The following is a 27,449-nucleotide window of genomic DNA, read 5'->3' as shown; positions in this document are numbered from 1 at the left end:
ATCTATTTTTTTCAGAACCTTCACATTAATTAATGCCCATATTACATAAAAGTGCTTATTTATATTCCTCCATTTAGATTTCTACCCCTGCCACAACACCAAACACCTTTGACCAAAGTTACTAACGAAATACAATGATTGGGACAGAAGAGCTCTGACCCTTCTTAAAATTCTCATCCAGTGTACACCTTGTGACAGGAACAAATGTACCATTCTGCTCGGTTTTATTTGAAATACAAATGTAACTCTGCTTTACCTCTCCGGATCCCTTTACAATCTCCAAAGCGTCAAACTGTTTATTTGACATCCACTAGGTGTTAAGAAGACACCAAGTACATCATTTTCAGCTAGTTTGAAAACTGTTTGAAACAGACTGCTTGCAATCGTGATGTCATGTTTGACACTGGGCTGAATTTCTGATTTCATATGCATTCACTTATTTTCACCTCTGGAACACTGCCAAGCACTGGCACTTTATCAGCTCATGTACGACTCAAACTCATATAATTCTTTTATTAACACTGAATGTAGCTATGCCAACGTGTACATAGCCAGCTTCCAACATTTCGCTCTCTGTAAACTGGAGGCCATTCAAAACTTCTCTGCTCAAGTCCCACCCCTCACTCACTTCTGCCCTCTCTCAAACACCGCACATGTATTTCCGGTGTCTTCCGCTGTGAATACTGACATAAAATACTTATTCAGTTCATCTGCCATTTTTTAGTTTCCCACTAGTACTTCTTCAGCATCATTTTCCCCGCAGTCCAATGTCCATCCTTGCCTCTTTTACTCTTTACATAATCTGAAAATAACTTTTAATTACTGTTCTCTTTTATATTATTAGTTAACTTATCTTCATAAGTCACATTTTCTCCCATTATTATGTTTTTAGTTGTCTTCTATTGTTTTCTAAAAGCTCCCCAAACCCTTCATTTCCTGCTAATTTTTGCTATATTGCTTTTATGTTGGCTTTGACTTCCCTTGTTGGCCACAGATGACTGATCCTCCCTTTTGAATGTTTCTTCTTTGGGATAAAATTATCTGTTTTCTCCAAGTTCTTCCCTGCTTATCTTCCCTTCAAATCCATTTTGGCCTCTGAAGTTAGCTTTACTCAACCATAGTACTGATATATCTGATTTATGCGTCTCCTTCTCAACTGTAGAATGAGTTCTATCTTATTATGATTACTACCTCTTAACAGTCCTATTACCTTAAAATCCCTAATCAAATCAGATCCATTGCTGAACACCAAATCCCGAATTGTCTTTCCCTTAGTGGGCTCAATCACAAGCTACTCTAAAAAGCAATCATGTAGACGTTCTACAAATTCCTTCTCTTGGGATCCAGCACCAACTTGATTTTCCCAGTCTATCTATATATTGAAGTCCCCTATGACTACTGTAACACTGTCTTTCTTAAATACCCCTTTTTTTTAAAATCTCCAGTAGCAGTTTGTACCCCACAGTCTGGCTACTATTTGTAGGCCTCTATAACGACTCCCATCAGGGTCCTTTTGTCCATGCAGTTTCATAATTCTACCCACAAGGATTCTACAACTTCTGGTCCTACGCCACTTCTTACCAAGGATTTGATTTCATTTTTTTTTACCAACAGAGACAACCCACTCCTGCTGCCTACCCACCCTTTTGGTAGGATGTACTATATATCTGTGGATGTAAATGTCCAAGCTGTCATCTTCTTTCAGCCACAGCTTTACTGATGGCCACAATCTCATAGCTGTCAATTTCTAACTGCACCATAACCTCATCCATTGTGTTTCATATAATTCATCTGCTCAAATATAACACCTTCAATCCTATATGGACCCGTTCTCTTCTCAACTTTGTCTGGATATTGCCTAAAGTTAAATTCTTATCTTTCATAAACTGTCTTTTTTTTCCCCATTCTGGAGACTTTAATAACCTCTCCTGTGTTGTCCTTCCCTTCTTTCTCCATATTTTTTCAATTGTTGAACCTGCACCCTTAAAATAGTGGGGAGATGGAATGTAGTTTTAACGATTGGTAAAATGCGATGAGTTCATTATCAGCTGAATCATACCTAGTTTCATACCACTCATGGAGATCAAGAGCTTGCAAATTAAATCAGTTATTCATATTGAGCTGGGGTAAGTTCAGCAAGATAATGCACCTATTACTATATGTCAACATTAGTTCCAACAAGTTGTGGCAAATAAGTATACATCAGAAGCTGCAAACTGGCTTTAGTTGCTGACTACATTCTATAATTATGATCAATCACCAAAGTTAAGCAATTATTGCATTGATACCTTTTAAACCAATCATAAATCATTGCAAGGTGCTCCACCCAATGAAATTTTAAGCTATTATATCGCGAAAGCAATTTGCACATTGTAATATAAAAGATTGTATAATGTTTCATGTCATTCCTATATACAAGTTAAAAGTGAAAAAATAATATACCTTTTAAGGATGTTATTAAGCATATATGTTGAGAGAATGAGAGAGAGCGCACAAGAGAGAACAAACTGCAAGGTCATATGGTGTGACTGGTTCTCAAACAATGTACTGTAATACTTCCCAAAATGTTTCAAGAACTTGGACACTTAACATGTAACAATGCAAATCTTTTGAATATCTGTCCTTTGTATTGCTCAAATTCATACAGAACACATTACAAGGTGACAATGTTGATGTCAGAGGATTGTTTGAAAATATGATTAACCCTAGCTAAACAAGTATGAAGTGAACTTGCAGTACTGACGTTAGTCAATGGAATCAAATTTAGTTAGGCTACAAAAAGCAAACAAGGATGCATAAATGAGCAAGCACCAACAAGCAGTGGTGCTGGTTTTTCACCGATTAACCCAAAATGACACAATATGAGAGCATGAAAAGTACATCATTCTTGACAGAGGATGGGTCAGAAGCAGAGTTGGGCACAATCAGAAAATTTCCAAAGTGTGTGTAAGCCAAACTACCATTGGGGTAGTGGAGGTATAATTTGTCCATCAGTGCTGATCACCCCATCCTTGACCAAGCTGTTCCACTGTGAACACGATCTGTTTTGAGTCAACATGGTGCTTTCAGATCAGGTCATGTACCTCCGCCGCACCGCTCAGGTGTGTTTCTGGGGTACAGAGGCTAGTGGCTCTTGTGCCTGTTCTCTGAGCAGCAGTGAATCATCTGATTGGCCTATCAGAGTTCTTTTTGGGAACTAGTTGACTTGATCAGCATTACTAATCTGGCTATTGTTCACGATTGCACTTAATTAAAAAAGCCAAAAGATGCCTTGAACAGAAACAAGCATTAGACTTTGATTTGAATTCTAAAAATAATTGAACATTTTGATATTAGTTAAGGTGGCAGAAACAAGGCAAGACATTTAGTGAAGACATTGCTTCATTTACGAACTGATCCATGCATTGCCATTTTAATGCCTTTTTACTTTCTGCCTTAAGAGATGAGATTTGCTTATATAGAAACAAATCTGTCAAGATGAGAGGGTATAGGTCATTCAGTTCGTCCCTGCCATTCAATAGGATCATGGATCATGGCTAATCTGGTCCAGTAATCAACTTTTTTTTAATTGTAGTGTTGCTTCCGCATCACCCTCCATTTCCCAAACTTTCAAGAATTTATCTACTTCTTTGTTAAATACTCTCAATGATCTAGTTACCAATACACTGCAGGGGAGAGAGGGACGGAGGGAGAGGAAATCAGAGATTCATCATTCTCTGCAATAAGTCTCAGTTTTAAATCACATCCCCTAATCATAGAACTATATCTCCTCTTTTGAGTTCCACTCACTAATAAAAACCTGTCATGTTCCCCCATTTATATCACCAAGATCATCTGTCATTCCTTGACACTACAAAATTTAATTTAATTTAAATCTAATTCATTTAGCTGCCCCTGATAGGACAATGCTATAATCTGAGGGATTAGTTTATTGAATCTCTTTTGTGTCACCTCCAATCCCAGTATTTTCTTTCTTATATAAATAAAGTGACCAAAGTCTTTGTATTACCAATATCCTGTATCACTGAAACAACACTTCACTATATTCTAACTCCAGCTCTCTTACAATATAAACAAAAAATGCCATTTGCCATCCTAATTATTTGTTGCTCCTCCCTGTTCAAAGCTTGTGACAACACAAAACCTGACATTTGAACTGGTGTGTGATATTGTCAATGGAAGTAGAGTCCAAGAATGAAAGGGAATTTTGGCCATCATGGGTAGTCCATAGTCAAATTTTTAACAAAGCCCGATGTTACAAGATAATCAGACTTCATAGTTTGACAGCTCATGAGGACTGTGATCGTAATTTAGCAAAGCCACAGGAAGTAACAACAAATTGTACTTTTGAGCTAAGGTGTTGATTTAACAATCAGTGCATTGACACAGAAGTTGATACTTCCACAAGCTATTTGACAACAAGCCAAAATATGTATTCTAGAAAACTATGACTGACAGTAATCACTGTAAAACTGAAAACCTATTCCGTTGAGGTTTTACAAACTTTGGGCAAAATGCACACAATGAACAGCAAATAGAGCTGCTTAACTTTCTGCATTTGTTTGAAGATAGATTAACTTGGAAGTGGATGGACTTGGCTGCAGTAATTTAAGGAACATTGAATGAAAGTTTTTACCACTCTACTTCAAAGTTCCGTGAATTTCAGTTTGTTTTTTTTTCTCTGTACATTGGGTGTTTGATGGTCTTCTACTTTTAATGGGCTCTATTGGGTTTCTTTGTTTTGTAGCTGCTTGTAAGGAGATGAATCTCAAGGTTGTATGTAGTATACATACTTTAATAATAAATGTATTTGACATTAACAAATTATTGGAAAAGTAAGATAATATGATCAAAAATAGCTCCACGGACGTAACAGTATATTCACACTCCACTAAACGCACAGTCAAACGTCACTTAAAAGTAGTCCTGCATGCTCAACATGTTCACATTGAGAAGGAACTGGAGAGACTACAACAACATAGGATGCATATGAAAATGAAGTAGAGTGAGTATAACAACCAATAACAATTGTGCTAAGGCAGACAGCACTGGAAGAATGCATGGAAACTACAAAGTCACATGAAATCAAGTGGACAATATCCACTTGACAAGTGGACAATGGTGTACAATATCCACCACCCATTTCACAAGATAAAATACTATGCAAAAGTCTGAAGCACATATGTATATAGCTAAAGGTTGCATAAGACTTTTGCACAGTACTGTATTTGTCAATATGGAGCGGAGAGAGAGTTTGTAAACCTTGCGGGAGCAAAGAATGTTGGGAATGGTGAAGATGGAGCGCCGTAGAAGGGATGTGGGACAGATGGCAGAGAAGGAGTGCCAAGGGTGGGGTGCAGACACCCTCAGCCCTGAGACACCAGGCAAGGTCATTTGATTCCAAACAGTTGGTTTATTGATCATTACAGAATGTCTTCCTGGTGCTTCCCACTCTCTCCCCTCTCCCTTCCACTTTTTCCAACCATGATTCCCCTCTCCCTGCCCCTTTCCTACTCTCAATCCAAAATAGAGACCCATAATCCTGTTACCGTGTGAGGAACATCTGGCAGCTCTTGCACTGTATTCCCTGGAGTTCAGCAGAATGAGGGAGGATTGCATAGAAACGTTCCGAATGTTAAAAGGCCTTAACTGATTAGCTGTGTCAAAGTTATTTCCCATGGTAGGGGATTCTCGGACAAAAGGGCACGACTTCAGGATTGAAGGACGTCCTTTTAGAACTGAGATGCGGAGTCAGAGGGGGTAAATCTATGGAATTTGTTGCCATGAACAGCTGTGGAGGCAAGCCATTAGGTGTACTTAAGGTAGAGATAGATAGGTCCTTGATTAGCCAGGGCATCAAAGGGTGTAGGGTGAAAGCAGGGGAGTGGGGATGACTGGAAGAATTGGATCAGTCCATGATTGAATGGTGGAGCAGACTCGATGGGTCGAATGGTCTACTTCTGCTCCTACATTTTATGGTCTTATAATCAGAATCAGATCTATCATCACACACGTATCATGAATTTTTATTTGCTGCAGCAGTACAGTGCAATACATAAAATTACTACAGTACTGTGCAAAAGTCTTAGGTCTCCTAGCTATATATGCACCTTAGACTTTTGCACGGTACTGTATGTTTCTAAACTTTGCAGGATTAGGAGGAAGATTGAAAATCTGTCTGAGTGGTGCCAGAACCACAACCTCTCACTTTAGAACAGCAAAACCAAGAGCTGAATATTGATGACAGAAGGAAGAAATTGCTGTCCATAAGCTTATTAGGGGATCAGAGGTGAAAAGGTTCAGTAGTTTTAAATTTCTGGGAGTTATCATATAAGAAGTTCTGTCCTGGTACCAGCACGCAAATGCTATTTGAAAGAAACCACAGCCGTGCATTTAATTTCTTATAGGTTTGTGCAAATTCTGCATGTCAGCTGAAACTCTGACAAACTTCTTTCAAGAAAAGAAGTTTCTCAAAATCCAAAAAATTTGAGATGGAAAGGGACTTGGAAGTCCTTGTGCAGAACACCGTAAAGGTTAACTTGCAGGTGGTGAGGAAGGCAAATGCCATCTTAGCATTCATTTCAAGAGGTCTAGAATACAAGAGCAAGGATGTGATGCTGAGGCTTTATAAGGCATTGATGAGGTCTCACTTTGAATACTGTGAACAGTTCTGGGCCCCTCATCTTAGAAAAGATGTGCTGGCATTGGAGAGGGTCCTGAGGAGGTTCACAAGAATGATTCCAGGAATGAAAGGGTTATCGTATGAGGAACGTTTGATGGCTCTGGGTCTGTACTTGCTGGAATTCAGAAGGATGAGGGGGGATCTCATTGAAATCTTTCAAATGTTGGAAGGCCTAGACAGAGTAGATATAGAAAGCATGTTTCCTATGGTGGGAGAGTCTAGGACAAGAGGGCACAGCCTCAGGATAGAGGGATGCCCTTTCAAGACAGAGATGTGGAGAAATTTCTTTAGCCAAAGGGTGGTGAATTTGTGGAATTTGTTGCCACATAGGTCGCTGGGTGTATTTAAGGTAGAGATTGATAGGTTCTTGATTGGACATGGCATCAAAGGTTATGGGAAGAAGGCTAAGAACTGGGGTTGAGGAGGAGATAGAAAAAAGGATCAGCCATGACTGAATGACAGAGCAGACTCGATGGGCCAGATGGCTTAATTCTGCTTCTATGTCTTATGTATAGTACAGAGTGTAATGACTGGTTGCATCACAGCCAGTTATGGAAACACCAATGCCCAATAATGGAAAAGCCTACAAAAAGTAGTAGTAGTAGTAGTAGTCATACTTTATTGACCCCGGGGGAAATTGGTTTTCGTTACAGTTGCACGATAAATAATAAATAGTCATAGAACCATAAATAGTTAAATAGTAATATGTAAATTATGCCAGTAAATTATGAAATAAATCTAGGACCAGCCTATCGGCTCAGGATGTCTGACCCTCCAAGGGAGGAGTTGTAAAGTTTGATGGCCACAGGCAGGAATGACTTCCTATGACGCTCAGTGTTGCATCTCAGTGGAATGAGTCTCTGGCTGAATGTACTCCTGTGCCCACCCAGTACATTATGTAGTGGATGGGAGACATTGACCAAGATGGCATGCAACTTAGACAGCATTCTCTTTTCAGACACCACCGTCAGAGAGTCCAGTTCCATCCCCACAACATCACTGGCCTTACGAATGAGTTTGTTGATTCTGTTGGTGTCTGTTACCCTCAGCCTGCTGCCCCAGCACACAGCAGCAAACATGATCGCACTGGCCACCACAGACTCGTAGAACATCCTCAGCATCGTCCGACAGATGTTAACGGACCTCAGTCTCCTCAGGAAATAGAGACGGCTCTGACACTTCTTGTAGACAGCCTCAGTGTTCTTTGACCAGTCCAGTTTATTGTCAATTCGTATCCCCAGGTATTTGTAATCCCCCACCATGTCCACACTGACCCCCTGGATGGAAACAGGGGTCACCGGTACCTTAGCTCTCCTCAGGTCTACCACCAGCTCCTTAGTCTTTTTCACATTAATTCTGCTCACAGCATGTGACAAAGTGATGGATACAGCCTAGTTCATCACAGGTAATGCCCTTCCCACTACTGAGCACACCTACAAAGAGCGCTACCGCAAGAAAGTAGCATCTATCATCAAGGATCCCCACCATTCAAGCCGTGCTTCCTTCTTACTGCTACCATCAGGGAGGTGGTACAGGAGACTTAGGTCTCATATCACCAGGTCAGGGAACAGTTACTACCCTTCAACCATAATGGTCCTGAACTAGTGTGGACAACTTCACTCACTACAATACTGAACAGTTCATTGAACACAACCTATGAACTCAACTCATATTCTCAGTATTATTTATTTATTACTACTACTACTTGTTTCTCTTTGGATTTGCACAGTTTGTCAATCCTGTATGTCATTTTCATTGATTCTATTGTACTTCTTTGTTCAACTGTGAATGACTGCAAGAAAATAAATCTCTGGATAGTATTTGGTGACATCCACCACTTTTTGCAAACTTTGATAACAAATGCATTTTGAACTTTGATAAAAGTACTCACTAAATTGGATTTCACAGGCAACGGGCAATATCAATGAGGAAACACCTAGAATAATATTAAGTAACAAGAAATTTCATCACTTTTTAATAGACAAATTTAATCAAGTAACAGATCATAAGCCTTTACTTGTGATAATCAATGATAACTAAAATGATGGCATTATAGATTCAATGATGACAACGCTTCCATTGAAATTAACTTGAGGGCTTCCAAGCAATGTTCTGATACAGCTAAGGTGAGGAAACTCTAATGTTGGAAGTTAATTGAGTTGGTGGAAGCTTTCTAGTGACAGTGTCTGAAATCACAGACAAGTCCTTGAGAGGTACAGTGTTTAAAAGTGTCCACATAGAGACATTGAAAATACTGAGATAATAATGGTGAAAGCATTCAAAAATCATTTAAATTAGTTGTCACAAGAGCAGGGGTATATCAATTGTCAATGGTGGTAACTTTGAGAGAAAACAACTTCAGACTGAATGCAAGCAGTTTTTATTGTACTAGCCTTGATTGTACAGGAAGAGCAATTTTTGATAAGCTATTGAAAATGTTGCCAGAGTTGTAAGAAATAAACATCAAGTATTCATTTAAAAACATGTCCATAGCCTACTAGATCTGATGTGAATCTTTATGAAAAAGTTCTTCTTCTTCTTCTTGTCTTACGGCAGTTGGCACCCAGCTTATGGTGCATTACCGCTTATGAAAAAGTTCAAAGTAACTTTATTACCAAAATACATATATGTTACCATACACTAATTTCAGATTCATTTTCTTGCAGGTGAAAAAATACCTGCAAATACCTGCATGAATTTTAAGAAAACTGTACATATACAGACAAGATTGACCACCAACCAGTATGTAAAAGATGGCAAACTGGAAATAAACAATAATAGTGAAAACATGAGGTGGAGACTCATTAAAAATGAGTCTGTAGGTGGTAAAATCCATTTGAATAGCAGTGAATGATGTTATCCACACTGGTTCAGGAGCCTCATGGTTGTAGGGTAATAATTGTTCCTGAACTTGGTGGTGTGAAACCCAAGGCTTCCATACCTCCTGCCTGATGGAAGTCGTGAGAAGAAGGAATGGCCTGTGTAATGGGGTTCTTGATAATGGATACTGCGTTCTTGTTGCAGCACTCAATGTAAAGTGAGTAACAATTTGCTGGTACTGGTCAGCAGTCACTCAGAGTAACACACATCAAAGTTGCTGGTGAACGCAGCAGGCCAGGCAGCATCTCTAGGAAGAGGTGCAGTCGACGTTTCAGGCCGAGACCCTTCGTCAGGACTAACTGAAGGAAGAGTGAGTAAGGGATTTGAAAGTTGGAGGGGGAGGGGGAGATCCAAAATGATAGGAGAAGACAGGAGGGGGAGGGATGGAGCCAAGAGCTGGACAGGTGATTGGCAAAAGGGGATACGAGAGGATCATGGGACAGGAGGTCCGGGAAGAAAGACAAGGGGTGGGGGGACCCAGAGGATGGGCAAGAGGTATATTCAGAGGGACAGAGGGAGAAAAAGGAGAGTGAGAGAAAGAATGTGTGCATAAAAATAAGTAACAGAAGGGGTATGAGGGGGAGGTGGGGCCTAGCGGAAGTTAGAGAAGTCGATGTTCATGCCATCAGGTTGGAGGCTACCCAGACGGAATATAAGGTGTTGTTCCTCCAACCTGAGTGTGGCTTCATCTTTACAGTAGAGGAGGCCATGGATAGACATGTCAGAATGGGAATGGGATGTGGAATTAAAATGTGTGGCCACTGGGAGATCCTGCTTTCTCTGGCAGACAGAGCGTAGATGTTCAGCAAAGCGGTCTCCCAGTCTGCGTCGGGTCTCGCCAATATATAAAAGGCCACATCGGGAGCACCGGACACAGTATATCACCCCAGTCGACGCACAGGTGAAGTGTTGCCTCACCTGCAAGGACTGTTTGGGGCCCTGAATGGTGGTAAGCGAGGAAGTGTAAGGGCATGTGTAGCACTTGTTCCGCTTACACGGATAAGTCCCATTCTCATCCCATTCCCATTCTGACATGTCTATCCACGGCCTCCTCTACAGGAGACTGTTCTGAGACTTCCTCTTTACTGATGACTGTGCCCTGTATGCTGGCTCGGAGCCAGAGCTGCAAGTTAATATGGACAAATTCTCCAAGGCTTGTGACAACTCTGGACTCACCATCAACATCAAAAAGACCGAAGTCATGCACCAGACTGCTCCTCATGCACCATACACAGAACCGAAAATCACAATCAAAGGACAGAAACTACAGGCAGTTGACTAGTTTACTTATCTTGTCCCTAGCACTGACCATTGATACAGAAGTTCACTGCAGAATAGCAAAGGCAAGTTCTGCTTTCAGTAGACTGCGCTCCACTGTATGGAAACGTCGAGGGATCAGTCCAGCAACAAAACTGAAGGTCTACAGAGCCGTGGTACTCACTACCCTCCTGTATGCCTGTGAAACGTGGACTGTGTATCGAAGGCATTCAAGACAGCTCAACCATTTCCACATGACTTGTCTTCGCAGAATATTAGGCATGAGATGGCAAGACAAAGTACCAGACACTGAAGTTCTCTCTAGAGCAAGTCTGCCATCAGTCCACACGCTGCTGATGAGAACACAGACCCGGTGGGCAGGTCAGGTCATCCGCATGCCAGACGAGCGCATACCCAAGCAGCTCCTTTTTGGGGAACTCTCTGCTGGAAGATGCTCACATGGAGGGCAGAAGAAATGTTACAAAGACACACTAAAGGCTCCCTGAGGTCACTTGACACAGACACGACCACCTGGGAAATGCTGGCACAAAACCGCCCTACCTGGCGCGGCCTCATCCACAAGGGCTGTCAAGCTTACGAAGCAGGGCGCATTGCTGAAACACAACATAAGTGTGAGCTGCAAGTCCAGAGCCACCAGCACAACAACTGCAGTGCCTACACACGTCTGCCCAATATGTGCCAGGACATTCCGTGCCCAAATTGGCCTGACCAGTCATCTTCAGAAACACCGCATCCAGTCTCAAAGTGACTAATGGTGTTGAGGTCTTCATTGACGATGACGATGGACAACAACATCATCACGGTTCATCTTGAGAGCCTTGTTTCTGACAATGGCCCTCAGCTTTATTCTACTCTGACCACAAATATTTTTTTGTCTATGTTTATCCTATGATCCTACTTAACAGAATTTGGTGTGTTGATTCAAAAAAAAAGTTCTCCCTCACCTGGATCCACCTGCCAGCTTGGACCCCTCCCCCACTTTCTTATTCTACTTTCCAGTTCTGATGCAGGGTCTCAGCCTGAAACAACTACCATTTATTCCACTCCATAGATGCTGTCTGACTTCCTGAGTTCCTCCAGCATTTTGTGTGTGTTGCTCATTTCTAAATGACATAATTTTCACCAATTTCATTAATTTGTTAACTGAGTCACTCAGTAAAATTACCGGTCTTTTTAATTAACCTTTCAACATGCACCACAGTGCTGCAGTATTTCTGTCTATTAATTATAATCACAAATTATTATTTTTATAAATAGTGAAAGACGGGAGTATAATATCAATACCACAATGCTTCATGCATTCGAATACAAACGTACAAAGAAACAATGTTCAAAACTGACACGATGTAACCATATGATTGTCATTATAGCATATATTAAAATGTCAATCATATGGTTACAGTGCAGTTGCAGTTTTACAACTGGACATGTAGTCTCCTATTGACATTATCATAATGGTTACTTTAAAGTTTAGTGTGTGTTGCTCTAGGTTTGGCAACCTATTTTTTTCCCACAGCTTTCCTGTTATCAAAAATGGTTTTATTCTATCTGTTGTGCAAGTTGTTCCTAGGTTGATTAATATGCCAACTCTTATTACTCATGAATGCTGAAGAGTCTCTAATCAGAATGAAGAGGGCATATAAAAATTTGCATTTGGCTGGTGAACTCACAGGATGAAATTATTCAAGGTGACACTGCAGAAATACACAAGCTGAAATTTCACTTCAACAGATGGCAGAACAATGTACATCACTTGATGTACTTCCAAAATGTAAGACCTGTAATGAAGCTGATAAACTGGTTGTAATTCACAATACTATTCTGAAGTTAAGGATTATATTTTACTACTTAGTGAATAATTCAGCAATTCAGAACCAGAAAATTGGAGTGATGTAAAATCAAGCCCAATATCCTTTAGTCAAATTGCACTGCAAATTAGACAGATTACTGAACTTGTTACTACACAGTTTAAATTTCTTAGAACAATTCTAAAAATTTAGTTGGACATACTTAAAAGGATTTTGAAAGACATTTTATGTGTGACAAATTCAAGTATATTGCAACAACTTTAATCCAGGAAAGCAATTCAAAAGACACTTCTCAGAAATGTCATTAAACAAAATTTGACGAGGCCAGATAAAAAAAAAACACTCAATGTATAAGTTAGGCAAAGATAGTTTTAAAGGCGCTTTTTCAAAAAAAGGGAAACAGAGCCAACAAGATTTAGGAAGACATGGGTCATAGCACCTGGAGCTTGTCAGCAAATGAAGCAGATTAAATGGAGGATCTCAAGATAAATAATTTGGGAAGTAGAATAAAGGAAGAGTTGCATGTTTTTAAGACCTTAAGACACAGGAGCAGAATTAGGCCATTTGGCCCATCAAATCTGCTATGCCATTCAATCATGGCTGATCCTTTTTTTTTCACCTCCTCAGGCCCACTCCATGGCCTCCATGGTGTAACCTTAAATGCTATGGCCAATCAAAAAGCTTATCAATCTCCACCTTAAATACACCCAACGACTTGGCCTCCACAGTTGCCTGTAGTAACAAATTCTACAAATTCTCCACCCTCTGGCTAAAGAAATTTCTCTACTTCTCTGTTTTAAATGGACACCCATCTATCCTGAGTCTCTGCCCTCTTATCCTGGACTCATTCACCATGGGAAATAATCCTTTCCACATCTAGGTCTGTCTAGCCCTTTCAATATTTGAAAGGTTTCAGTGAGATCCCCCCCCCCCCCGCCCCCACCATCCTTCAAACTCCAGCAAGTACAGACCCAGAGCCATCAAATGTTCCTCATATGATAACCATTTCATTCCTGAAATCATCCTGGTGAACCTCCTCTGAACCCTCTCAAATGCCAGCACATCTTTTGTTAGGTAAGGAGCCCAAATCTGTTCACAAATCTGACCTAAAATGTGATCAGAGCTTCACACAAGTCTTAAAACAAGGTAAAGAGAACACAATTAAATAAGTAACACAAAAACATTATACTTGTTCATTTATTGAGAAAAATAATCCAATATTCCATGCATTTTTTGGAAAAAGTATGTGAACCTTTGCTTTCAGTAACTGGTGTGAACCCTTGTTCAGCAATAAGTTCAACCAAACATTTTTAATAACTGATGATCAGTTTTCAACATCCGTTTGGAGGAATTTTAGACCAGTCCTACTTACAAACCTGCTTTAACTCTGGGATGTTGGTGGGCTTCCTTGTATGAACTGCTTGCTTCAGGTCCTTCCACCACATTTCTATAGGTTTAAGGTTAGGGCCTTAACTCAGGCATTCCAAAATCTGAACTTTCTTCTTTTTATACCATTCTGTTGTTGATTTACTCGTCTTTCAGATCATCGTCTTATTGCATTATCCAACTTCTATTAAGCTTCCGGTGGTAGTCTGCTATCCTGACATTCTCCTGTTAAATGTCTGGATACAATTTTGAATTCATTGTTCCTTCTACAATTGCAAGCTGAACAGGCCCTGAGGCAGCAAAGCAGCCCCAAAGAATGATACTCCTTCCACCATGCTTCACAGTTGGGGTGAGGGTTTGGTGTTGGTGTGTAGTGCCCTCTTTCCTCCAAACAGAGCAATATTCATTTCTGCCAAAAAGTTCAACTTTTGTCTCATCTGTCCACAGAACGTTGTCCCAGAGCATTGTTGAACATCCAGGTGGTCTTTTGCAAACATGAGACATGCAGCAATTTTTTTTTTCGGGAGCAGTGGTTTCCTCGGAAATGTCCTTCCATAAACACCATTCTTGTTCAGTGTTTTTCTTATAGTGGACACGTGAACAGAGATTTTAGCAAGTTTTACAGATTACTGCAGGTCTTTAGCTATTACCCTTGGGTTCTTTTTCACCTGCTTCAGCATTGCGCGTTGTGCTCTTGCTGTAATTTTTTCAGGATGCCCACTCCTAGGGAGAGTAGCAACAGTACTGAGTTTCCTCCATTTGTAGACATTTTCTCTTACTGTGGACAGATAAACACTCAGGTCCTTAAAAATGATTTGTAGCCTTTTCCAGCTTCATGCATCTCTACAATTCTTCTTCTAATGTCCTCTGAAAGTTGTTGTGTATGGTGCACTTTAACAGATCTTTCTTGAGAAGACTAGGCTCTGTCAGTAACCTGACTTTGTGTCCTTTTTTATAGGACAGGACACCTCTACAACCTACAAGTCTAATCTCATGTCATTGATTGGAACACCTGACTCCAAATAGCTTTTGTAGAAAAAATTACCCCAGAGTTTCACATTTTTTCCAACAAATACATGTAATTGTTCATAAATTGTTCATAAGAGTTTAGGTGAGGTGGAGTTTGTTAGGTGTGTTCAGGAAGGTTTCCTGACACAATATGTAGATAAGCCTACAAGAGGAGAGGCTGTACTTGATCTGGTATTGGGAAATGAACCTGGTCAGGTGTCAGGTGTCAGGTCTCTCAGTGAGAGAGCATTTTGGAGATAGTGATCACAATTCTATCTCCTTCATCATAGTATTGGAGAGGGACAGGAACAGACATGTTAGGAAAGCATTTAATTGGAGTAAGGGGAAATATGAAGCTATCAGGCAGGAACTTGGAAGCATAAATTGGGAACAGATGTTCTCAGGGAAATGTATGGCAGAAATGTGGCAAATGTTCAGGGAATATTTGCATGGCATTCTGCATAGGTACGTCCCAATGAGACAGGGAAAGGATGGAAGGGTATAAGAACCGTGATGTACAAAGGCTGTTGAAAATATAGTCGAGAAGAAAAGAAAAGCTTACGAAAGGTTCAAAAAGCTAGGTAGTGTGAGAGGTCTAGAAAATTATAAGACTAGCAGGAAGGAGTTTAAGAATGAAATTAGGAGAGCCAGAAGGGTCCATGAGAAGGCTTTTGTGAGCAAGATTAAAGAAAACCCCAAGGCATTCTACAAGTATGTGAAGAGCAGGAGGATAAGACATGAGAGAATAGGACCAATCAAGTGTGACAATGGAAAAGTGTGTCTGGAACCAGAGGAGATAGCAGAGCTAACTAATGAATACTTTGCTTCAGTATTCACTACGGAAAAGGATCTTGGCGGTTGTAGGGATGAACTTACAGCAGATTGAAAAGCTTGAGCATATAGACAGTAAGAAAGAGGATGTGTTGGAGCTTTTGGAAAGCATCAAGTTGGAGAAGTCTCCTGGACCGGATGAGGTGTACCTCAGGCTACTATGGGAGGTGAGGGAAGAGATTGCTGAGCCTCTGGCGATGATTGTTGCATCATCAATGGAGATGAGGGAGATTCTGGAGGATTGGAGGGTTGTAGATGTTGTTCCCTTATTCAAGAAAGGGAGTAGAGATAGCCCAGGAAATTATAGACCCGTGAATCTTACTTCAGTGGGTGGTAAGTTGATGGAAAAGATCCAGAGGCAGGATTTATGAACATTTGGAGAGGCATAATATGACTAGGAATTGTCAGTATGGCTTTGTGAAAGGCAAGTCATGCCTTAAGAGCCTAATGTATTTTTTTGAGGATGTGACTAAGCACATTGATGAAGGTAGAGTAGTAGATGTAGAGTACATGGATTTCAGCAAGGCAGTTGATAAGGTACCCCATGCAAGGCTTATTGAGAAAGTAAGGAGGCATGGGATCCAAGGGGACCTTGCTTTGTGCATCCATCCAGAATTGGCTTGCCCACAGAAGGCAAAGAGTGGTTGTAGACAGGTCATATTCTGCACGGAAGTCGGTAACCAGTGGGATGCCTCCGGGATCTGTTCTTGGACCCCTTCTCTCCGTGATTTTTATAAATGACCTGGATGAGGAAATGAAGGGATGAGTCAGGAAACTTGCTGATGACACAAAGATTCATGGTGTTGTGGATAGAGGTTACAGTGGAACATCAATAGGATGCAAAACTGGGCTGAGAAGTGGCAGATGAAGTTCAACCCAGATATATGTGAGGTGGTTCATTTTGCTAGGTCAAATACGATGGTAAGACTCTTGGCAGTGTTGAGGATCAGGGGGATCTTGGGGTGCGAGTCCATAGGACACTCAGAGCTGCTGTGCAGGTTGACTCTGTGGTTAAGAAGGCATACAGTGCATTGGCCTTCATCAATCATAACAGCTATTTAGACCCTGGTCATACCTCACTCGCTGCCTCCTACCAAGCTGTCAATGCTCTAACCATGCCAGTAACTTTCCTGTAATACCATGTGATCTTAACTTGGTAAGCAGCTTCATGTGTGGTTCCTTGTCAAAGGCCTTCTTTAAATCCAGATATACAATATCCATATATCTATCCCACTTGTGATCTCCTCAAAGAATTCCAACAGGTTTGTCAGGCAAGATTTTCCCTTAAGGAAACCATGCGTACTTTGTCCTATCTTGTCCTGAGTCACCAAGTACTCCATAACCTCATCCTTAACAATTGACTCCAACATCCTCCCAACCATGTCAGGCTAACTGCTCTATAATTTTCTTTCTGTTGCCTTCCTCCTTTCTTAAAGTGCGGAGTGATATTTGTAATTTTCCAGTCCTCCGAAATCATGCCAGAGTCCAATGATTCCTGAAAGATCATTACTAAGGCCTCCACAATATCTACTGCTATCTCTTTCAGAACCCTAGGGTGCAGTTCATCTGGTCCAGGTGACTTATGTACCCTTAGGTCTTTCAGCTTTTTGAGCACCTTCTCCCTTGTAATAGTAACTGCACTCACTTCTCTTCCCTCACACCCTTCAACACCTGGCAAACTGCTGGTGCCTTCCACAGTGAAGACTGATACAAAATACTCATTTAGTTGATCTGCCATCTCCTTGACCCCTGTTATTATTTCCCCAGCCTCTTTTTCTAGTGGTCCTACATCCACTCTCTTTTATTTTTTATATACTTGAAAAAGCTTTTACCATCCATCTTGATATTGCTTGCCGGCTTGCTTTCACATTTCATCTTTTCCCTCATAATGATTCTTTTATTTGCTTTCTTGTAGGTTTTTAAAAGCTTCCCAATCCTCTATCTTCCCACTAATTATTGCTTTGTTGTATGCCCTCCCTTTTGCTTTTACATGAGCTTTGACTTCCCTTGTCAAAGTTTAATTGCATATTCAAATTATGAAAAAACCAAAGGGCTTCATATAAGTAACTAAACTAAGCCAAAACAAAACCAGGAATAAAAGTAACATCCTCAAAATCCAGCAGCAAGTAAATTACAGTGCTTTACTCTTCCCAGAGAGGTTTTTCTGACCTGTCCGCCCGGAACAGGGAGAACCCAGAGGGTTTGATAGCATGGTCTGGTATCTCCTCCATCAGCCAAGTCTTCATGAAGCACAAAATGTTACATTCCTTTGTTTCCCGCTGATAGGAGATTCTGGCTCTCAGTTCACAAAGCTTGTTATCCAGGAACTGAACGTTAGCCAGGAGTATGCTAGGGAGCGGTGGTCGATTTGCACACCATCTCAGCCTCACCAGGTCGCCGGCCCTTCTCTCTCGCCTTCGGTGCTTCTTCCAAGGTAGTGGCGGTGTAAGAGATGAGTCTCCCATGGATCACGCAAGCAGGGGATCCCAGTGTAGGAAAGGCGGCACATAGCAAGTAAATGCCATCTTTCCAATGTTCAGAGGGGTCAGTCTATCGTATCTGATATGACTATCAACTACTTGAACAGAAGATGCTAAGAAAGTCGTAGAAGTTAGTAGTATACTGTAGATTTGAAATAGAGCTCACAACACAGCCGCCGTACACGGCACCATCTTTTTAGTTTCTTCCCTTCTGCCACCTGAATGGACACTGAACCCATGAACACTACCTCAGTACTTTTTTAATATTTCTGTTTTGCACGACTTATTTTAATTATCTATTAAATATATATGCAGATGCTAGGATCTGGAGCAACAGTCTGATGGAGTAACTGAGTGGATTGAGCAGTATGTACGGAAAGGTAGGGGGTGGGGAATCTGTTGACACTTTATGTCAAAACCCTATATCAGCATATGGCAAATCTGATGTAGGGCTTTGACCCAAAAAGGGCAATACAATACATGCTTTCCCTCCACAGACTGTTCATTGATCCAGCTTAATTTCACATCTGCAAAGTAATTTTAGATATTTTAGCCTCAGTTATCACTGGAAATCTTATAAGATGTGTCAACAATTTCACATTAAGGATTTAGATGATCAATTTGAATAAAAGATTTGAAGATTTTTAAGAAAGAAAGAAATGGAGAGAGGCAGACTTACAGATACTGAGTTACAAATGAAATGATCGCTGGAACATGGGACAGGGAGATACAACCTACATACTATGCACTTTCTTCCCCCTGATCTAACTGAGCTGACAGAATCAAGGTGGAGACTTTCCAATTGTCCAGAAGGGGAGATGGTTGGGGGACTGGAAGACGTGCTTGACGGAGAGAAATATAGTCAGTATGTATTGCATGACTACAACTCATGCTCTGAACATTATTTCTTATTTATAATTATGTGATTTTTATATTTGCACAGTCTGCTTTGTTTTGCTTATGCATCACTCATGCATCTTTGCTTTGTGTGCAGTTTTTCATAGATTCTGCTGTGTTTCTTTGCCTCTACTGTGAACGCCCACAAGAAAAAGACTCTCAGGGTAGTATCTGGTGACATTTATAGTACATACTTGTACTAAGGGGTAATTTTTTTTTACGTAGAGTGTGGTGAGTGCGTGGAATGGGCTGCCAGCAACGGTGGTGGAGGCAGATACGATAGGGTCTTTTGAGAGACTCCCGGACAGGCACATGGAGCTCAGAAAAAATAGAGGCTATGGGTAACCCTAGGACATTTCTAAGGTAAGGACATGTTCAGCACAGCTTTGTGGGCCAAAGAGCCTGTATTGTGCTGTAGGTTTTCTGTGTTTCTATGTTTCTATGAAACCAGGTGTTTTTTAATTCTTTGTTCTGCCATTCATAATCTGATCACTTCCCAAGGCAAAGAGGAATGCTTTGATGTTAGTTCTAAACATGGAAATAAATTTTGTGACACAAAAGTAATTAGCCTGTAAACCAGAACTCCAGAATGTATCTGACCTTAGTACTTCCCCATGGGGAGAGGATGCGTGGGCAAAAAGAAATCAGAATTTGGCTCTGATGTATTTAATTGTCTGTCCACTTCAAATGTTACTGTGTTTTGACAAAAAGTCATTTCACTGTTTTACCAGATGTGGCAAATACATGATAATTAATGTTAGTTGACTTAAACCTGTTCACGTAGAAATAAAAATTGATAGGTTGAATATTAAATGTGATGGAATATAAAAAGCCCAGGAATAATGAAGTGTATATATGAGTGGAAAAATATCCTACTTACAGTGAGGTGATGTACAGGGAGGAAGAGGAATTGTTGGGGGATGTGGTGAATGGAAAGCTCATGAAAATCAAGATAGGGAGACCAGCCAGGTAGTTGAGGTCAAAGTCCTGCGTAGATGATGGAGGAATCAAGTTGAGAAGACACTGGCTAACTCACAAAAGAAATGGGATCTCTGACATAGGGCGAAGATGGTGGATATTGCGCAAATCTAGCTATCTATTTACAAAATAGCAAAGAGTGTAACATTGTATCATTTCTTAATGCATGCATTACTAAATGACAATAAAAGAGGACTGCGTGCCCTCATAAACTAATCTAATCTAATCTAATTTACTTAACAAAACATGTTTCCCACTTGTCCACTGAAGAGTGGGTTACAAGGCCTTGTTTTCAGTTGACTACTGAACCTGGAATTATGCAGCTGATCAGCAGATGTCTCTGAATGAATTGGTGACAGGATGAGGCATCAATATGGGTCTTAGGCCTCTCCACAAATGCTGCCAGCAAATACTGTCTATCTCACAAAAGTCCACCTCCCTGCCTAGCATCAATCCTGTAAATGTCACATCTGATATAACTGGCCAACAGAACATGTTCACTCCCTGCCAGTGCAGCCACTGAGTTGGTTTTGTTCTTGTCTGTATGATAAACGGAGGACTAGTGTCACATTGGGATTTAAAATTTGAAGATCTTATGCAGGTATATGCAGAATCATTAGGCACAACTTAAATGTGCTTTTATACAGTAACTGTACCAAGAGGTCGTGCAGTGGATTCAAAGGATTCAAAGGAATTCAGTTAGATACATAGAGGCAAGGTTGTGGCGGCAGACTTAGTTGTTTTTCTTTTTAGGATTGTAGACGTGGCTTTGGAGATAGAGAGGGAAGTCAGGGGTTAAGGTAGTATTTAGGGAGAGGGATTTGAAAGAGTTAGAGGCCAGCTTCCATTCCACATTTGTAGTCCAACGACTTGGATGGGTGACTAATCATCTGGAGTAGAGGCCTCTGCTCTGCTCTGCACTCCAGTGATATGGACGGGTGACAAAGGATCTCAGTGAATGTCGAATGGTCCCAGGTCAATACGTCCCAGGATCAGATATCCATACAAGAAGGAGCGACAAGGAGGAACACTGCCTCATTACTTTTTTTGCATGCCTTATGTAATTATATATTTATCAGCTGTAATTCAATTTTTATTATATATTGCAATGTTCTGCCACCGCATAACAACAAATTTCATGCCATACAGTATGCTGATGATATTAAACCTGATTCTGATTTGGATTTCGAAGCCTGAAGGTCTGGAAGTTGAAACCCAATTCCCAAAACCTGGAGACTGGAGGTTTCTCCTGGAGTTGGAGGACTTTCCATGTGTGTGGGATAGAGGAAAGGGACATGTTTTACTGTTATATTGTTGCTTATCGCATTCTGTTTGGCTGTGTTCTATAGTGTTCTGCCAAAAATTGTGGATGCTATGTTAGCACTGGGATTTATTTATTGATTGATTGACAGACATACAGCATGGAATAGGCACTTCCGGACCTTTGAGCCACGCCACCCAGCAATCCCCCATTTTAATCCTGGTCTATTCATGGGACAATTTACAATGACCAATTAACCTACCAATTGGTACATTTTTGAACTATGGGAGGAAACTGGAGAACCCAAAGGAAACCCATGCGATCACAGGGAGACGGTACAAATTCCTTACAGGCAGGATCGGGAATTGAACAGGGGCACTGGCACAGTAAAGCGTTGTGCTAACCACTGCATTGCCATTCCACTCTATTATGTTGTAACACTTGTAGGCTACCCCCAGCACATCCTTGGCTACATTGGTTGGTAAGGCAAATGACACTGACTGTAGGGTGTCTGTATGAACTCCCTGTGATCACACTGTATCTCAGTAAATAATAAATTCTCACTTGACTGGAAAATCTCAGAAGGTAAAAAGTATATGAACCTGAAAGTACTTATTGTTTGTTGGAAATTCACATTTCAGCAACACCTTGAAAACTATAGACTTCTAGTTTTCAAATGAGGGAAGAAACGGACACTACTTTCAATATTTCAAGCACATTCCACCTGAATAGGAGGTACCTAATAAAGTGGCCATTGAATGTGTCAGTGTGCTAAATCTGTGCAGCAAAATCAGTTCTCCAATCATCTTGGACATCCGAGCCAATGCATCAAAACCTCGCTGTCAAGTTGTGGGGTAGCTTGGCCCACAATGGCCAAGCCCACATGCAAATAATTCATACACATTTATCTTTTGTTCCTTAGAGCTGAAGTGGAAGCAGTCAACCTCGATCCCAAAGGACTGCTTAAGAAGAAGATGACATCCGCACAAATATATATATTTGACATATACAATAAATCTGAAGGCAGCAGCTTATTGGTACTTTTTGACTAATATGAATTCCTGAATCAATAATGCAAAGTAACTTAATAGGACCATAGAATATTACAGCACAGAAACAGGTCTTCTGGCCCTCCTTGGCTGTGCCAAACCATTTTTCTACAAGTCCCACTGACCTGCACCTGGACCATATCCCTCCATACACCCCTCATCCATGTACCTGTCCAAGTTTATTTTAAATGTTAAAAGTTAGCCCGCATTTACCACTTCATCTGGCAGCTCATTCCATACTCCCACTACTCTGTGTGAAGAAGCCCCCCAAATGTTCCCTTTAAACTTTTCCGCCTTCACCCTTAACCCATGTCCTCTGGTTTTTTTCTCCCCTAGCCTCAGTGGAAAAAGCCTGCTTGCATTCACTCTATCTATACCCGTCATAATTTTATATACCTCATTCTTCTATGCTCCAGGGAATAAAGTCCTAACCTATTCAACCGTTCTCTGTAACCCACTTTCTCAAGTCTCGGCAACATCCTTGTAAACGTTCTCTGCACTCTTTCAACCTTATTAATATCCTTCCTGTAATCTGGTGACCAAAACTGCACACAATACTCCAAATTCAGCCTTACCAATGCCTTATACAACCTCATCATAACATTCCAACTCTTATACTCAATACTTTGATTTATAAAGGCCAATGTACCAAAAGCTCTCTTTATGGCCCTATCTACCTGTGACAGCACTTTTAGGGAATTTTGTATATATGCTCTTCAGTGCCCTACCATTTACCTTGTATGTTCTACCTTGGTTTGTCCTTCCAAAGTGCAATACCTCACACTTGTCTGTATTAAACTCCATCTGCCATTTTTCAGCCCATTTTTCTATCTGGTCCAAATCCCTCTGCAAGCTTTGAAAACCTTCCTCACTGTCCACTATACCTCCAATCTTTGTATCATCAGCAAATTTGCTGATTCAATTATTCAGTTTCCAACTAAAGTTAATACAAAAAACCTCTTGTCTTGTTAAACCAGGCTGTATTTTTGAATCCCATATTTCTAAATAACAAAGAAAATTCAGGTGTCTGGCATTTCTTGTGAAACCGACAATCCCTTATTGAATGCGTGTGCGTAAAACTAGCATCATCTGCAGATGCATGAGCCAAAGTAAAAGTAAACTTGTTATCAAAGTTTGTTATATGTTATCATATACTTATTTACTGCCCAATAGCCACTGGTGTTTAGGTCAGCAATGAAGGTCTTCCATCTCTGGCAGTGTTCAGAGCTTCTTTCATTGTCTCAGTAGCTTCTTCTCAGCTTCCACTACCGTCAGTCAAACAAGCCCAGGGTGGAATCTCAGGAATGCAGTTGCACTCAGATTTAGAAAGATTCTTCATCGCTGTTACATAACAATTTTGATTTACCAGTGAGTGTTGTTAGCCCTGAGTTGAACCCCTGAACCTAGAGGACCAGAGGACCACTATTACTCTGTCCTCTACCCTTTGACCTGTTTGGCATGTGTTACCCGACCAAGAGCCAAAGCATACTTGGCTAGTCCACATCAAGTATGTGTGAAACGAACTAATTTTTCATCAGGGTGGCCATCAAGATTTTGCAGACAGAGTTTTGCAGTGGTTTTTCTGAGTTGAAGAATGACCAATCGGCAAAAGGCAGTGCATAAAAAGAGCTACCTTTCAATCAAGTCCACGTTCAAGATGTACAAAGCAGAGCTTCGAGCCAGTTTTCTCTTTAGATACTACTGAGGGGGACAACCTACTGGGGGGAGCCACAGTGACCATATCACTGGTACTATGGCTCAGAAGAGCAGAGAGGTGTAGAGGATTGCAGTATTGATAGGAGATTCCTTAGTCAGAGGAACAGAGATGAGGTTCTATGGGCTTGATAGAGACACCCGGATATTGTGTTGCTTCCCCATTACCAGGATCAGGGATGTCTCGGATCAGGTCCTTGGCATTCTCAAGGGCAAGGGTGAGTAGCCAGAAGCCCTGGTACATATTGGCACCAATTGACATAGGGAGACAATGTGAGGAGATCCTTAAGAGAGATTTTAGGGACCTAAGTAGAAAGCTGAGAAACATGAACTGCAGGGTAGTAATCTCTGGATTGCTGCCTGTGCAACATGCTAGTGAGGATAAGAATAGAATGCTTTGACAGGTGAATGCGTGGCCAAGGAATTGGTGCAGGGGGAAGGGATTCTGATTTATGGATCATTGGGATATCTTCTGGGGCGGGTATGAACTGCACAAAAGGGATGGGTGACACTTGAACCCGAGGGAGTCTAATTTCCTTTTGGGAGATTAGGTAGTGTTGTTCAAGGGGGTTTAAACTAATTTGGCAGGGGGACGGGAACCGGAGTGATCATGCAGCAGATGAGGTAGTTGGTTTACAAACAGAGGCAATGTGTAGTGAGACTCCTAGCAAGGAGAGGCTATGTTAAGGAAAAATTACAGTCAACAGGGTGAGCTGCAAAGTGAAAGTGGACAAAATCAAAAAAGGTGAATACAGGACTAAAGTTATTATATTTGAATGTGGGCAGTCTATACAGAATAAGGTTGATGAACTTGTAGCACAATTAAAGATTGGGAAGTATGATGATGTAGACATCGCTGAATCATGGCTGAAGGAAGAAGACAGCTGGAGCTTAATGTCCACAATGTTATAATAATCATGGGGGATTTCAATATGCAGGTAGATTGGGAAAATCAGGTTTGTGTGGGATTCTAAGAGGGGGAATTTCTAGAATGCCTACGAGATAGCTTTTTAGAGCAGCTCGTGGTGGAGCCCACTAGGGTATCAGCTTTTCTCACTGGGTGTTGTGCAATGAACTGGAATTGATTAGCGAGCTTAAGGTAAAAGAACTCTGAGGTACAAGTGATCATAAAATGATTGAATTCACCCTGAAATTTGAGAAAGAAAAGCTAAAGTCAGATGCATTATTATTACAGTGGAGTAAAGGAAATTACAGAGGCATGAGAAATGAGTTGGCCAGAATTGACTGGAAAGGAACACTGGTAGGGATGATACACAGCAGCAACGGATGGAATTTTGGGAAGCAATTTGGAAAGCACAAGAAATATACATCTCAAAGAGGAAGAAGTATTCTAAAGGAAAGATGACACAACCATGGCTCACAAGGGAAGTCAAAGCCAACATAAAGGCCAAAGACAGGGCATATAATAGAGCAAAGATTAGTGAGAAGTTAGGGAATTAGGAAGTTTTTAAATACCATCTGAAAGCAACTAAAAAATTCATTAAGGTAAAGATGGCATATGAATATAATCTAACCAATAACATTAAAGAGGATATCAAAAGTTTCTTCAGATACATAAAGTGTAAAAGAGAGGCCAGAGTGGATATCCGACTGCTGGGAAACAATGCTGGAGAGGTAGTAATGGTGGGGGGAGGATGATGAAATGGCGGATGAACTGAATAAGTCTTTTGCATCAGTCTTCACTGAGGAAGGCACTTGCAGTGTCGTGGAAGTACCATGTGTCAGGTGGCATGAAATGTGTGAAGTTGCCATAACTAGAGAGAAGGTTCTTGGGAAACTGAAAGGTCTGAAGGCAGATGAGTCACCTGGACCAGATGGCGTATACCCCAGGATTCTGAAAGAGATGGCTGAAGAGACTGAGGAGGCATTAGAAATCATCTTTCAAGAATCACTAGATTCTGGAATAGTTCCAGAAGACTGGAAATTGGCAAATGTCACTCCATTCTTTAAAAAGGGAGACAGGCAGAAGAAAGGAAATCATAGGCCACACACACAAAATGCTGGAGGAACTCAGCAGGCCAGGCAGCATCTATGATAAAAAGTACAGTCAACGTTTTGAGCCGAGATCCTTCGGCAGGATTGCCCTGCTGACACCGTTCTGACAGAGGGTTGCGACCTAGAACTTTGACTCTTTTCTACAGATGCTGCCTGGCCTGCTGAGTTCCTCCAGCATTTTGCATGATTTGCTTGGATTTCGAACATCTGCAGATTTTCTCTTGTTTGGAGTCTGACCTCAATGGTTGGGAAGATGTTGGAGTCAATTATAAAGGATGAGGTCTCAGGGTATTTGGAAGCCCATGATAAAATAGGCCACAGTCAGCATGATTTCCTCAATGGAAACTCTTGGCTGACAAATCTGTTAGAACTCTTTGAAGATATAACAAACAGGATAGACAAAGGAGAATCGGTTGATGTTGTGTACTTGCATATTTAGAAGTTCTTTGATAAGGTGCCACACAAGGCTGCTTAACAAGCTACAAGCCCATGGTATTACAGGTAAGATTCTAGCATGGGTAAAGCACTGGCTGATTGGCAGAAGACAAAGAACGGGAATAAAGGGAGCCTTTTCTGGTTGGCTGCCAATGACTAATGGTGTTCCACAAGCGTCTGTGTTGAAATTGATTCTTTTTACATTATATGTCAATAATTTTGAAGATAATGGAATTGATAGCTTTGTGCAAAGTTTGCACAGGATACGGATAGGTGGAGGGGAGGTAGTTTTGAGGAAGTAGGTTACATAAGGATTAGGCAGATAAGGAGAATGGGCAAAGAAGTGGCAGGTGGAATACAGTGTTAGGAGGTGTATGGTCATGCACTTTGATAGAAGAAATGAAAGATTTGACTGTTTTCTAAATGGAGAGAAATTACAAAAATCTGAGGCACAGAGAGGGAGTACTTGTGCAGGATTCTCTAAAGGTTCATTTGCAGGTTGAGTCTGAGGTGAGGAAGGCAAATGCAATGTTAGCATTCATTTCAAAAGGACTAGAATATAAAAGCAAAGATGCAATGCTGAGACTTCATAAAGCACTGGTGAGGCCTCACTTGGATTATTGTGTGCAGTTTTGGACCCCTGATCTTGGAAAGGATGTGTTGAAACTGGAGAGTGTTCAAAGGAGATTCAGTTAAATGATTCCAGGATTAAACAGCTTGTCAAAGGAAGAGTGTTTGATGGCTCTC

General features: G+C 40.9%; 1 protein-coding gene across 1 annotated transcript in view; it reads right to left on the bottom strand.

Annotated features, from left to right (window-relative positions):
- Positions 1-27,449, bottom strand: part of man1a1 (mannosidase, alpha, class 1A, member 1) — a 497,115-nt gene that overhangs the window by 244,324 nt on the left and 225,342 nt on the right. The window lies entirely within an intron of this gene.

The sequence above is a fragment of the Mobula birostris genome, chromosome 2, assembly GCF_030028105.1.
Source record: "Mobula birostris isolate sMobBir1 chromosome 2, sMobBir1.hap1, whole genome shotgun sequence".
NCBI lineage: Eukaryota > Metazoa > Chordata > Chondrichthyes > Myliobatiformes > Myliobatidae > Mobula > Mobula birostris.
Note: the sequence above shows the minus strand (reverse complement) of the source record. Positions and strands in the feature narration are given on the sequence as shown.